This window comes from Balearica regulorum, chromosome 19, assembly GCF_011004875.1.
Source record: "Balearica regulorum gibbericeps isolate bBalReg1 chromosome 19, bBalReg1.pri, whole genome shotgun sequence".
Classification (NCBI taxonomy): Eukaryota; Metazoa; Chordata; class Aves; order Gruiformes; family Gruidae; genus Balearica; species Balearica regulorum.
The window spans coordinates 9,820,774-9,835,001 of NC_046202.1; positions in this window are offsets into that span (position 1 = coordinate 9,820,774).

Here is a 14,228-nt window from a genome sequence, read left to right on the forward strand (position 1 = left end):
TATCAGTAGTAATGGGAATATTCTTGAGCTTGACTTCACAGACGAGCTGCTCTGTCTTGCAGTCTGCATTTAAGCATTTCAGTTCAGGGTGATGTGACAGGAAACCTCTTGTGTCAGCCGAGACACTTCCGCACCTGCAGGACTGATCCAGCGACCCAGGGGACACGGCATGCTCGCGTTTTGGCTCCATGAGCTGAAATTCTGTATCAGATCTGTTGTGTAATTACCAAAACTCAGGGAGTACACACTACCTTCAAGGACTTTGCATAAAATATAGGAGAGGTGAAACAAAGTACCCAGAAATAGAGATGTACATGAATTGGTATTAACTACTGTGTAACTGGTATTGCTGTGGTGGGTTGAGGCAGAACAAGCAGAAAGCTGCCATGAAACTGTGGCAGACCTTCAGTGCTGTGCATTCCCCTTAAGTTTGCTTTAATTTATACCTTCTACATGTGACTTGGGCAACTTGAGCTGCCCCAATCTGTCGTGTTGGAGTAACTATGCCCTTTTAACATGAGGAAGCTTGTTAAAGCATTGAAAACAAACATAAAAAACCTGCAGTAATAAAGGTGTTTCAACCACATCCCTTGGTTGGATGCTGCTATTTGAGGAGGGCTGCGCAGGATGGCTGGTTAGCGCTGGCGACCGCTGCAGGCTTTTAGCTGCTCTCCTTCACAAGTGGTTCCTGATGCCACTTGGGGCTGGGCCTTTTGCAGAGCTGGGATGAGAATTAAGGCCGTGTCGTACCTGGTTGTGTTGCAGTCTTGCTCTGCAATAAATTGCACAATCTGCGTGTTCATTAGATGCCAGCAAGGTCTTTAGCCCTAAAGAGAAGCGTTGTATGGGTTAATGCAGTGGGAGCGTTTGCACTTTCATGACAGTGGCTGTGGGCATTCTCGAACACACTGCTTGATGGGAACAGGGGCAGAGAGCCTACAGTCCGGCCAACACCAGCAGTGACCTGTGGTTTGGTTAAAGGGGGGTTTGACCTTGGCCAGGTGCCACCAGGCTGCTCTGTCACTCCCCCCCCATCAACGGGACAGGAGAAAATACAACAGAAAGCTTGTGGGTTGAGGTAAGGGCAGGGAGGTCACGTACCAGTTACTTTCACAGGCAAAACAGACTCGGCTTGGGGAAATTAATGTATTGCCAATAGAACCGAGCAGGATAATGAGTAAGAACAAATCCAAAACTACCTTCCTCTCACCCCTCCCATCCCAGGCTCAACCTTACTCCTGGCTTTTTGTACTTCCTCCCTCATTCACAACCTTGGTGTCTGTGTGGTTGTTTCTCCCATCCTCTCCCCCCTCTCCCTGGCTGCTGTTGTGCAGTGGATTTTTTCCCCTCCTTAGCTGTGTTATCCCAGAGGCGTCATCCCGTCACTGGTGGGCTCAGCCTTGGCCAGTGGCTGGTCCCTCTTGGAGCTGGCTGGGACTGTCTCTGCCCGACATGGGGATAGCTCCCGGTGTCTTCTCACAGAGGCCACCCCTGCAGCCCCCTGCTACCGAAACCTTGCCACCCAACGCAAGCGGGCATTGCTGAAATGGTTTGATCCACAGGACCAGACTAGAGCGTGTCCAGAGCCATTAGCGAGGCTGTGGCAGCACTTGTTCCCTTGTCCACAGCGTCCTGCCCTGCTTGCAGGGTCAGGCATGGCCCGAGGCCCCCGGCCCAACACCGACTCCCAGTGTATTTGTGTTTGCTCAGCAGTTTTGCACAGAGGGCTTGGCGTGTGAAGTGGCCGGTGAGAGCTGGCAGGGTGGTGACACACGTAGCAGCACGCTGCGCCACGTGTCCTCGGCTGGGCAGAGACCTGCCTCCGGCGGGCTGCTGGGTGGGCAGTGTGGATTGTCCTGCCTGTGGGACGGCTGCGTGGGCAGGGTGGGTCAGCAAAGGCCTCAACAGGCAGCGGAGGCCAGAGTTGGCTATCACATATGTATACATAAAATGTCCCTTTTTGAAATCAGCCTAGCCATAGCCCTGATGAGGAAAATGCCTTCTTGAAAGTGGTGGGTTTGTCCCCTCCATCCCTGCCGGGGCAGAGCTGAGGCCAGGCTGTGCAGAAGCCCACTGCAGCAGACCCCAGCTAACCAAAAGTGCCTTCTGTAACCCTCGCTCCCAACCACTGCTACCTCTAACGTCCAAACCCAGCTCTGCGTTGCCCATATCTCAGTCGTTTGCACTCTCCTCAGGTAAGGAAGAGGCCATACTTTCTCTTCGTACGTACCCCAAACCAACCACACCGTCCTCCTGGGCTATGGCACCGCAAGCAGGGACTACCTGTGCAGCCTTCGTGCAGCAATAGCTGGTGGCTGATGCAGCGATCCGGGGGGGGTTTGCTGCTCCCCTGCCTCCAGCGAGTGTTGGGTCGCAGGTGAAGCGCTGGTGGGACGTGCTGAGCTCATGGTTACCTGGGCTGGAGCTGCAGGTCCTGGGATGCTTGTCACGCTCTGCTCTTGTACCGGCAGGATCCTGGCCGTGCAGGGACGGCTGTGCTGGGCTAAGGCTGAGCCCTTCCTAGGGCTGCTGGGGAAAGAACTCCAAGAGGCAGAAGGTTCCTTGGAGCGATAACGAACAGAAGGACATTATCTGTTTTCTAATTACCAGCATAGTACTGTGAATGTTGGCATGCAGGTGGGAAGAGGTTGGGGTTCGTAGGTCTGGCTGCCCCCTGCAGCAAACGGCAGCGTAGAGGGAATGCTGGCTTCAGCGCTGGCTGGGCTGAGCTGCCGCCCTGCCCTATAGCCCTGCGGTCCGAAGGTATGTGAGGAAATCCCCTGCTCTCTGCAAGCCTTCAGCGTGCAACACAGTAAACCTAAAGCCCCTGCGACCCTTGCAGCCAGCGGGGCAGGAGGAGGGTGATCGGCCACCGGCTTTGCACCCTGCACAGCTGTGAAGCCTCATGGTGCTGCCGGCGTGGTATTCTGTGAGTGAAAAAAGACCGAATGGAAACCCTATGATGTCCAGCCCCGTGCAGCACAGGGGTCGGGAGGTGTCCCTCTGGGGGGGCAGGCTGGGGAGCTGTGGCCAGGGCTGAGACTTGGGGAGACCAGGAGGGCCATGGCGGGGTGTGTGGGGGTGTGTGTGTGGTGTCTGTGCTGCAGTGCCTGCAGGACTGGCTGTGCCACGTGCAGGAGAAGCAGAAGATGCACCGGGGTGCATCATGGTGTGTTGGCCCTGCAGCCATCTCTGCCTCAGCTCACCCAGCCGGTCGGCGATGGCGTCCTTGGGGCCTCCCCCAGCAGCTGCAGGTTTGCTAAATGGGCACATCATTGGCCAAAAAAAATGCACCTTTGCCAGGGACAGCGTTGCCAGGAGCTGCAACGCCGGCATCAGTGCCCTGCGTGTCAGCATGGGGAGCTGCATTCACTCTTGTCTCCTGGGATGTTTGGGGGTTTTTGACATTATAGTCTTAAATTTATTAACAGAACTTTTACTAGATGCAACCTGTTCACTAGTTTGGATTTTTGTTGTTGTTGTTGTTGTTGTTGTTTGTGTTTGGGTTGGGGTTTTTTGTTAAATAAAATGACTTTGGCATTGCCCTCCCCTCCGAAGCAGAGCACTCCTGCTGTGCCACCCCTCAGCCCAGCGCCGGGCTGGCCTGGCCACGGTTTTGGCCCAGCTGGTGGCAGGACCTGCCGGGAGCCACGTGCACAGCTCATCGTCATGGGAAGCCTGGGAACGACAGCTCGTGCTGTGGAGGGGGACACTGAGGGAGAGCCGGCACCTTCCTCGACACCAGCTGCCAGGACAGATGAAGGAGCATCCACCAAAAAAAAAAAAAAAAAAAAAAAAAAAATCTTACAAGCAGGTTTTCCTTTGTGGGGCCAGCAGGAATTCCCCCCCCCAAAAGGAGCCCTTTCAGTGGCGCATTGTGTCTCACTACGAGCAGCCGAATGAGAGGGACGGGAGACTTTCCCTTCCCAATTTTTTTTTTGCAACTTACTTTCAAGCCTGGCTGACAAAGGTCCCGCTTTGCTGAGCTTGGTCCACCCGGCTCGGCTGTGGGTCCGGTCTCAAAGCCAGCGCTGGCAGATGGCTGCTGCCAACCTGCCGGACCCCTCGGGCTGTGGGGCTGGCGGAGCTGCTGGCTCTGCTGCCCACCAGCCCCACGCTGCTCAGGGAACGGCCCTTCCACAGAGCCCTTTTCTTGCAGTCTGGTGAGGAGCGTGAGCCCGCTGCACAGGAGCCTGAGTGGCTGCAGGACGGAGCAGTCGGTCCCAGGGCCCTGGCGAGTGGCTCTGGTGCCAGCTCTGCAAACAAGACACGCTTGTCATTTGTAAAACTCTCTCTTGCTAAGGAAGGGGACCTTCATGGCTAAATTTGGTCAGTCTTGGGGCACTTCCAGTTGCTGTGATCAAGACAATGTGTGAAGGCCGCACAGCAAGACAGCGACGGGATCTTCTCTGAGATGACAGCACCTTGAGGAGCCCCAGCTCAGTAGAGAAGCCGGCAGTGTCCTCCAGGTGAGTGCCACCTCTGAGGAAGGTGAAGGATGGACACTGGTGATTCCTGGCACCAGGAGGAAGGCTCCTGCCCCACCTAAAGTCTTACTACTACAAAATAGGTTCACCATCCTCAAAGTTGAAGAGGAACCAGCTGTACCTTCAACCAAAGGCTCTGGTCTACATGACCATGCAAGACCACGAGGGAAAAAAAATAAAATAAAAAAATCAGAGTTTATTTTTAATAACCCTTTCCCATCCTAGATCCCTTGGCCTTGCCAGCTCTCCCTGGCAGTTGTGCTACTCCGGTTTGTGTGCTGAGAGCAGCTCAGCGTATTTTATCCCCATGAGATGAAGGGTGTCACCACAGACACCATGGCAGACCCTTCCCTCCCCACTCGGTCCAGCCCAGGTCTGGGTGGTCTCCAACAGCAAGTTGCAAATCAGGGAATACAGAGACAGAGTTTGAGCTGGGTCCAAATATATTTGGAGATTGGGGTGGGGTGGGGTGTTGCATACAAGAACATCAGAGCACGTGGATGAAAAAGTCCATGCCTGACCCTACAGCATCCCTGTAGCTGTGCTCTTCCCTGTACTGCTTTGTATCCAGGAAATAACTAAAAGATAAATGTTTTATTTAAGAAGAAAAGGCTCAGAAAATAGAAAAATAAATACACACTCTTCCCCCTACCCCGTTACCTGTCAAAGCCAGCCACAGCCGGAGAGGGTGACACTGCCACCCCGTGACCAGTGGGCCAGGGCCATGCAGGAGCTCTGCCGTGGTGTAATGCCGCCACGTCCTTACAGGTATGCGCTGGAAGGCAACTTAGCACTATTTTGTCCTTCAAAGCAGCAAATTAGCCAGCCCAAAATATACCTGCATCCCTAAATATACCTGCAGCACGGTGTGTGTGTGTGGGGGGGTGGAACGGGACAGGCCAGGGACACACATGGGGAGCAGCTCAAATTAGAACTAAAATAACCTACTTGATTTCGCATTGATTAGCAAGAGTAATTTGCCCTCCAAACACCACGGTGCTGTTGGGTTTGGCTTAAAAATAGCCTGACGGTGCTTCAGGACAAGACACTCGTGTAGAGTCCTGTGCATGTACAGCCCCAGCACCCTGTACACGTCCAGCCCCAGCACCCCTATATACGTCCAGCCCCAGCACCCCATATATGCGCAGTCCCGGCGTGCCGGTGGCTGCATTAGCGGCCGGGGGGCCTGCAGGAGCGAAGGGGTGAGAGGTCCATGCCCAAATGCCCTGCCCGTACCCCGTTGTGCCGGGGGCTGCTGGCAATTCCCTGCCGGAGAGCTGGCCCCGAGATGGGTCCCGCAGCCCCTCGGCCGCCCCGCCAGCTCCCCGCCCAGCGAGGGAGCGCTTGGCTGTGCGCAAGCTGCCCAGCGGGGAGTAAACCACGTGAAAGCCCATAAAACAATGATTATTTTAGGCACCTGCTGCATTACAGCAAACTTTCTCTACAGGCTCCTTCAAAAACAAATGACTCAGAGAACTAATAATTACCCTGAAGCATTCAAAATACTCCTGAACTAGTATTACTTCGTCATGATTCATCACAATCTATTTTTTTGTAGCATTTTTTGCAAGGGGCTGGAGCCGCCCCCCCCCCCCAACCACCAGGCATGAGCCTGGGCAGGTGAAGTAACAAAAATACTGAGCTAAAAACGTCTCGGGGGTGTCTAGGTGCCAGTTTAACAGCCTAAATCCTGTGTGCTTACCCCAAGATGCCTGTTGGGTTGGCAGGTAGGTGCGGGCAGTGCTGAGAGTGTACGGCAGTGTCTATGCTGACTTTGGCTTTTTTTTTTTTTTAAAGGGATTAAACCCTCGCGGGTTACGCTCTGCATTAAGGCTGCATTAAGGTTAGCAATCCCACCCTAAATTCTTACGTGACTGCTCTTACACTTGACCAGAAGAGTCAAAATTGGGCTACACTATGCTAAGAAGAAGATACTTTTCTTGACCACAGTTTACGTAGCCGAGCTGCTCCCCTTCAAACATCCCTTATAAATGGTTATAACTGTGATAGGGGTGATGATACATCTAATGCCACTGGTTTTTCTTGCACACTTCAGCCGGGTTCTTCAGCTCCTCCTTGCCAAGAAGTGTGCGGCAACGGCACTGCGCAGCCGCGGTGCTTCCTGAGACTCGGCCAGCACCCCGCAGCGACGGCCCTGACACAGTCCTCGAGGGGATGACACTGCTCCCTGCCCCTCCTGGGCTGCAGGGCTCGGGCGATGCCCCGCCGGGGGCTCTGCTGGGGCTCGCCAGGCTCCCGAGCCTCTCGTACCCTGCTGGGAGCAGGTTAAAAAGAAAAAAAAAATTTTGTCTTGCAAATACCCTCGTGGTGTCCCACTGACTTCTCATTTTAAGGGAACAGGATGGGGCAGGTTTGGTGGCTCCCAGAGACCAGCGGCAGGATGGAGAAGACGGTGGTGGGTACCACCCCCAGGGCGTACAGGTCCCACCGAAGCAGGACATGGGACCCCGGAGAGACTCGGGGAACACCCATGGCTGTGCGCAGGCAAAGGGCACTGCTGGGAGTAAGGCCCAGCGTGGCCATAGCTTGGAAAAATACGACAGCTACATCTTATAGACAATGCCAAGCTCTGCTTTATTTTCATCAGTTTGATCAGTACAAAAGCAGACAGCGTATCTTTCACTTTTTATTCTTTTTCATTTTAATTAACACTTTACAAAGTACAAAATATACTGTCATTTATTTTGGAACATTAGGATTTTTTTCTTTTTTTTCTGTGGTTTTTTTTTTTTTCCATACAGTACATAAATCTCAGCTTTTCAGCGTAAGACCAGCAAAGAAAAGAAGCGTGTGCACTCGCTGGGAAAGCAAAGCATCCACTTCTCAGCTCCACACTTTGTGCCCAGCGCACGATCCTCAGCCGCTGCCCCCACTGCCCCCGCCCCGCGGCGTAACGCTCCCCTCGCTCAGGGGCCGGCATGAGGCCACCGACGCCGTCGGGCTCCCCTGCGCCTCGTGCCCTGAGCTCTCACGAGCTGTTGCCCGCACGGCTGGCACGACGGCCGCAGCCCGGAGCAGAGTGGACCCCAAGTTGGTTTGCTTTAGTCTGGTAATTAAAGGGAAACAAATATGCTTTTTTTTTTTTTCCTCTCCCCCAAAGGAAAGGTTCCCGTGGGTTTCTCAGAGGTGAGCAGGGAGGTCGGGGTGCCCAGGGCTGCTCGCGCCCCCCCCCAGCCCGACTTCAGCCAGTTTGGTGGGTGTCTGAGGCCAGAGGTGGTCTTTCACTTAGAGAAACCAATACACAACTAACTCTTTTTTTTTTTAAAGAAGGTCCTGACGATGTGTTTCCTCCCTGGGCTGCCCAGCATGGCTGTTCGAGGCAGACGGGAGCAGCGGGGCAGACCCTGGTCCGAGCCGGGCGGCTGCTGCACCAGGAGCCTCTCCACTCCCTTGGCAGTTCTAGAAATTCGGGTCAATGCTACAGCCGTGCTGGGTGCCGGGGGAAAAGCTGGGCTCCTTCCGCAGTCCAACAGAAGGGGAGAACGAGAGAAATGCTTAGTCTTGTCCAAGCCAGTTGAGACACTAGTGAAGTGGCGATGCGCTACGGCCGTGGAAGGGCTGACCCCCACGCGCCCAGCTCTGGGCCCGACGCAGCGCAGCCGCGGCGTCAACCTGCACCGTGACCCCGCAGGGCAACAGCTCGCTGCATTTTACCCCAGAGGAACCAAACTAAAAATCCATCCCCAAGTACTGATGAGGATGATGAGGCTCCCTCCATGCAACGCTCTCTCCAAATTAACCCTCCCAGGCGCCTTACGGTGCCCAAAGAGCGGGAGACAACCGATGCAAGGCAGCGCCGTGCTGCGGGGCTGCAGCCGGACACGTTTGCAGGGGGGATGCTGAGGATCCGGAGCGGGTTCCCTGGGCGCTGCGGCACCGAGGAGACCCCAAATCCCAGCAGCACCAGGACCTGCTGGCGCGGCTGGTGGTGGGAATGGGTGAGCGCGTTCACCAAACTGAGGTCATCACACTCCCTAATTTTAGTGAAAACAGGGAGAGCAGGCTACCTGGGGAGCTAAGGGAGGGAGGGAGGGAGGGGGAGAGACTCTTTCACAGGCTGAATCGGAGCATCCAAAGCCGGATCCTGCTGGGAGTCACTGCCCGGCGGCCTCTTTCTCCCCTGCTGCAGAGGCAGCAGAGGAGGAGGAGGAGGATGCGCTGCTCCCTGCGCTGCTAAAAACAATAGCTCACCCCTCAACTCGGTGTCTCAGGAACTCCCGATCCGAGCCGGCTGCCCACGTGCAGGGGAGGGATGCCGGGAGGGGTGACCCAGCCACAGGCAGCAGGGACAGGGGATGGGACCGTGCTAGCTGTGATGCTGAGCGCAGCCCCGGACAGGCGAGTGCATCACCAGGGCCCTGACCCGGGCACCGGCGACACTCAGACGTCATCCTCGCACCCCTGCTACATCGATGGCCATCGCATTAGCACGATTATTGGTAGCAGCCATAGCAGGGAGGTTTTCGGGTGAGAGGTGAGGGCAGCGCCAGCTCCAGCACAACCAGAAACGCCGGGACAGAACCCTTCCAGTCCCTGTGGGGAGCTCTACCAGCGCACCAGCCAATGTGCTCCCTGTTGCCCCACGCTATCGGAGCTGTTCACAAATGCAGGGCAAGTAAAAACCCGGAGGAAGGAAAAATGGAGACGGCAGGCAGGGTCTGGGGGGAGAACGAGGGCACGATTCATTTTCTAATTCTATAATGAAACTAAAATGAGGACGAGGTCATCGAGCCAAAGCAGACAGCATCCCGTCCTAGCGTTCAGAGGAAAACCTGGGTGCTCCTACTGCAGAGCCGTCCCTCTCGCAGCTAACCTCCCACCCCGGCACGGTCGCCCCGGTGCCCGAGCAGGGCTGGCCTCAGCCCCGGCTCACCCGCACCACACAAACGCCGCCAGGGAAACCGCGGAGGTGTGCTCCCAGGAAGGAGACGTTCGAACTTCAGCGATTTCTTCAAGAATGAGCCTAGTTAAATAGGCTGCCTCCGCGTATGGCTGCAGCTGAACGGCGCGGCCGGACGGGAGAGCCCTGAACGCCCCGTGCCGCAGCACTGAGCCGCGGTGGGAAGGGGCCTGCACCCTGCGCAGGCCGGTCTTGCCCAGAGGCACGGCTGCCGTAGGGAGGTTTGCAGTTCCCACAGTTGTAGCAGCAGAGCCAGCTCTTAAGGTAATTTCAGTGACCCCAAAAATTCAAAAATTTCACAAGGCTGGCCTTAAAAATAATTACAAGAAACAACTACAAGAAGAGGCTGTGGGTTTTTTCTCCTTCGCCCTCTGCATACAACCCCCTCGCCCCTTCCTTCAGCTTCCCGCACGGCAACTGCTCTTTCGCTCTTCCCACCGACCACGAAACGGAGCAGGACACCGCCTGAGCGTGTTTCAGCGGCAAACGGGGCTGGACTCCTCTTTTGGGTCCTGAAGGAGCACCAATGCTCACAGCAGCTGTCCCGGCAAGCGGGGTGCTTCCAGCCGCATTCCCACAAGGGCCGGGGAATCTGGTACCTGGAAAACTGTTTTTCAAGTTACAAAAGAGCTGGTAGGAATCCTCTGGGACAAAGTTTATTACTGTAATTGCAGAAAGCTGGTTTCAAACCCTCAAGACGCTGAGATAGCAGCAGAAAGCCGGGGGGGCACAGCGTGACCCCAAACTACAGCCAGCCTCTGACGGCACCCTTCCAAATGCGCCATGCAAGGCAGACGCTGCCTCTGCCGCAGCCACACGGAGGGGAAAAAGCATCCAGCCCCCCCAGATGAAGGACAAAGGAACCCTTTTCTTGGCATCATCTTTTAGGGCTGGGAAGACACCGCTAAAATCGCCGGGTCTGCCTAGAGAGGGACACTCAGCAGCTGGTCAGCTCTCCTGCGGTACAGGCAGCGGACAGAGACGAGACAGAGGGGAGCGAAGTGTTCCCGCTCCACTGTCAGAGACACTTCAACATTTCACTCCTGCCAGATCCCCGCTGGGCAACTCCGTCCATCTCCGATCCAAAACCCACCCACATTTCATTTACAAAATTTTGCAGAAAGCTAAAAAAGGATGAACACAAACCCCCAAGGGAGCCCAGGGAATTAAGCGGCTGCTTTATCACCGCACCATCGCTCGCGCAGCCCGCGGCGGTGCTGAGCCGGGCCGGCCGTGGCCACGCTGGAGCCGGGGCAGGAGGTGGGCGGCTGCCGTCCCCGCGCCGCTCCCTGCGCCTCGGCTGCAAAACTTCGGGGCGTTCAGCCGGGCTGACCTGCCCGGGGTTCGTGCTCCTTCTCGGTCAGGCCCTGGCCAAACCCGGGGCAGGCAGCGGCACAGGCAACCTCCGAGCGGGAATTACAGAGCGGGGAAAAGCTCCTGCATGTGATCTGCACTTACAGGGAAACATTCAGTCCTCAGCTTCGGTATGCAAATAATCTTCCCAACCCGAAGGAGAAATGGCTGGTGCTGTCTAGAGAGACCAAGGAGGGACATCTTGGCTATCTGTGTTCCAAAGAGGTATGTTTCTCTGCACATCCACACCCTAAAATTTTATATAAGAGACTTTGTTAGATACATACTTCATTTACTCCCCCTGCTTAAACAGGGTCTGTGCACTGCTCCACGCTCACCAGAGCTTCTGCAGGCGCTACTGCTGCTACAGCAAGGCTTTGCTGATGGGCCTCCAGCGCCCGTGCCGTGCTGCACAACCCAGTCCTCTTCTTCACCTCTGCTAACTACAGCTGGTACTTCAACCCAGCTCTGCTTCGTCAAGATTAAATGGAGGCGGCCAAGGGATGGAAAACGGGGAGGGGCTGAAGACAGCAGAGTAACTCAAGATTCGCAGTCGAGCGTTTCCCTCCCGGGTGTCCTGGGAAGGTCCCGCAGCCTGTGGGACGCACACAGCGTTTCTGTACCGGCTTGGTGCTGCCAGGGTGCCCGCGGGATACTGCCGGTCCCTGGCGCCAATGGCCCACGCAGGGCAGGGACAGACGGACAGACAGACGTGCTCGTGGGGAGAAGGTATCTAAATCTGGAGGCAGATCTGCACGTCTCAGCCAATGTAAACACCCCCCAGCACATGCTATAAAATGGAAATACTATTTGGCAAAGGATTACCTGGTTTTACTCTCTAGCAGGTAATGTAAGTTTAATCCAATCCAACGCTTGCAGGCAGGACTGCAACAGGTAAGTGAGATGCCTTAAGCTGCTTACTGGAGATGTCCACAACAGTCACAGTAACAGAGAGAAAAGAAATCCTCATCAGAAAGTGATTTCTTGTCCCTCACTGAATGCTGCAGGGAGACACCTCCGCTCAGGAGCTAGCAGCCGACGCTCAGGCCTGGGCTGAACGAAGCATTTCTCCCTTGTCATTATCAGAAAATACCAACTACCCAGTGCCAGGACAGGAACAGTTGCTCTCATTCAGCACCGCCTGTGCCAACACGGGACCCAGCACCTTCTACTCAAGTCGTTGACCTCTGAAGTCTGAATGCCCCAGTGCTCTCCAACAGCACATGTGAGCATGTGGATGGGAAAAATGACCAAGATGCGACTAAACCCTCCGGTCCCAGTGCCCGACACCATCGCTGCCTCAAAACACACTGTGATACTTGGAGGGGAGGTTGAGCATCAGAAGATTTTCTGAATACCGGGGGTTTGGGAGGGCTCGTGCCACCCTTGCTGGGGTGGTGCAACCGGGACAAATGCAGCCCCAGGGGTTCACCGGGCTGGGCAGGGAGAGGAGGTCTGTTTGATTCAAAGAGGAAAAAGAACAATGAAAATGCTTTTGTGTTCAAAACAACGAGCAAAACCACGTACAGAAAAGACCAATTCCCTTGCATCGCTGGGTGCTCCAGCTATCCCTGCCTCTCCCCTGGCCTCTCCCCGCCTGGCCACCAGCAGGGACCTGGGCAGACCCCCCCGCCACACCACGGAGCCGTGCGGGACAGGGATGTGCACAGCGGGTCAGCACGGACTGAACCCGCGGCCCTTCTGCAGCCGGGGCGGTAACGGCTGCACTAGCTGACACCAGCGGGGTGGCCCCTCTGCAACGGAAGAAAATTCAAGCGTTGTACAGCAAAGCTAAGAAAAGACGGGAAACGGCTTCTTTCAGAGCCAGACTCTGATCAAACACGTGCAATTTAGCCTCTACCGTCCCAAACAGCTTCCCTACCTTCACGATATGTCAGGGTCACGCAATTAAACCCCTGTCCCAGGGCCACAGTGTGAGACCACAGGTCCCCGCACGGGGCAGCTGGTGGGAGAAGGCGTCAGGAGCTCATGGCTGGGGATGGCAAATCCAAAATCCAGCCCCTGCAAACGCGCCGCATACGCCAGTGTAGTCTCTGAGCAGAGCTGCTGTCTGCCTTGCCTCTCTCAGGTGTCCACATGCTGTTGAGAGCGTCAAGAGCATCAGCAAAACAACTGGGTGCTCATGGAGCTATGCTGGAGCCTGAGCGACCTCCTCTGCTCCACGCGCCCCGCACTGCAGTCCCTTGTTTCCCTCCCAGCATCTGCGGGACAAAACTTCACGCTTCAGAAAAATTAAACCTGATACGCTTCTGTTGGATGCCTTTCTTAGCTAAAGCAATCATGACCTTCCAGCGACATTTTCCTTTGCGTGTCAGGCCTGAAACCCCCCACGCCTGCTCTGCGTGGCACGTCTCAAAAGAGTAAATCACCATTTGCAACCCCGCGAGCAGGGTCTGACACCAACAAGCTTTTTGTTCGAGACGAGCGCTGATTCATCTCTGACCAGCAGCATTCCCTACCTGTGCCCCTGGGAATGGTAACACTGAGCTTGGAGTTCAAAATACATTCGGAAGCAGCAGCATGATGTTTAGATGATGAATGCTCTTTATAAATGGTATCGCCATTAAGTAAGCCTTAATACTAATGTCACCCGCTGCAGGTGCCACGATCTCCGCGCTCCAGTCAAATCCAAATACTTCCATTAAGGCCTCCCTATGCAAGACGGGTTATCGCACGCCACTTAAAGCACGGTATTTCAGAAACTCTGTCAACTGCAAACCAGCCTGACTCCAGTGTCTGACAAGGAACAGAAAGCTGCACAAACCTGTGCAAGCTTGCACTGATGGGCAAGTCTGAAAACCAGCAACCTGAAAAAGCCGAAAGGTCAGCTGCAAGGCAGCACCCCCTCTGCGCTCGGTGAAGCGTAACTGAAATATCAAACGAGGGGATGCTTTGGGTAAAAACCTTTTCCCACCCGGCTGCTAACAAACAGCTCTCCTGGTCAGCAGGAAACTCTGACGAGGAGATGCAAAGCCCACGCGCTTCCAGTGATGGAGTTCAAACAGCCTCTGCCACTATCAACGGGAAAAGACCCTCCAACGGTGACGTCTGTTGAAAAATAACCCACTGATTTAAGCTCCTCACAGGCCAACAAACGCGGGTTCCCAATAAATACCGGCGCTCTGCCTTAGCCACGGGTTGCCTTCTGGCCACCGAGCCCCCACCAGCCACACCAGCCAAACCCCGGCCCGGCAGAAAGCAGCCGTGCAGCCTCGCGCCGACACGCTGGGGAAGGTCGCTACGGACCGGCTCCGGAAGAAATGCGGGGAGAAGCCCGGGGCAGCCCGCAGCGCTCGTGTGCAGGAGGCTCCGGAGGTCTCCCCGCGGCCCCTGCGGGGAAGGCGAGCGGCATGGGCACCGGCTCAGCGCTTGCGGGAACTGCAAGCCCCACTGCAAACCCCCCAGCCAGGGTCTGGGCAGGCACTTTGCAAACACACCGTCACTAC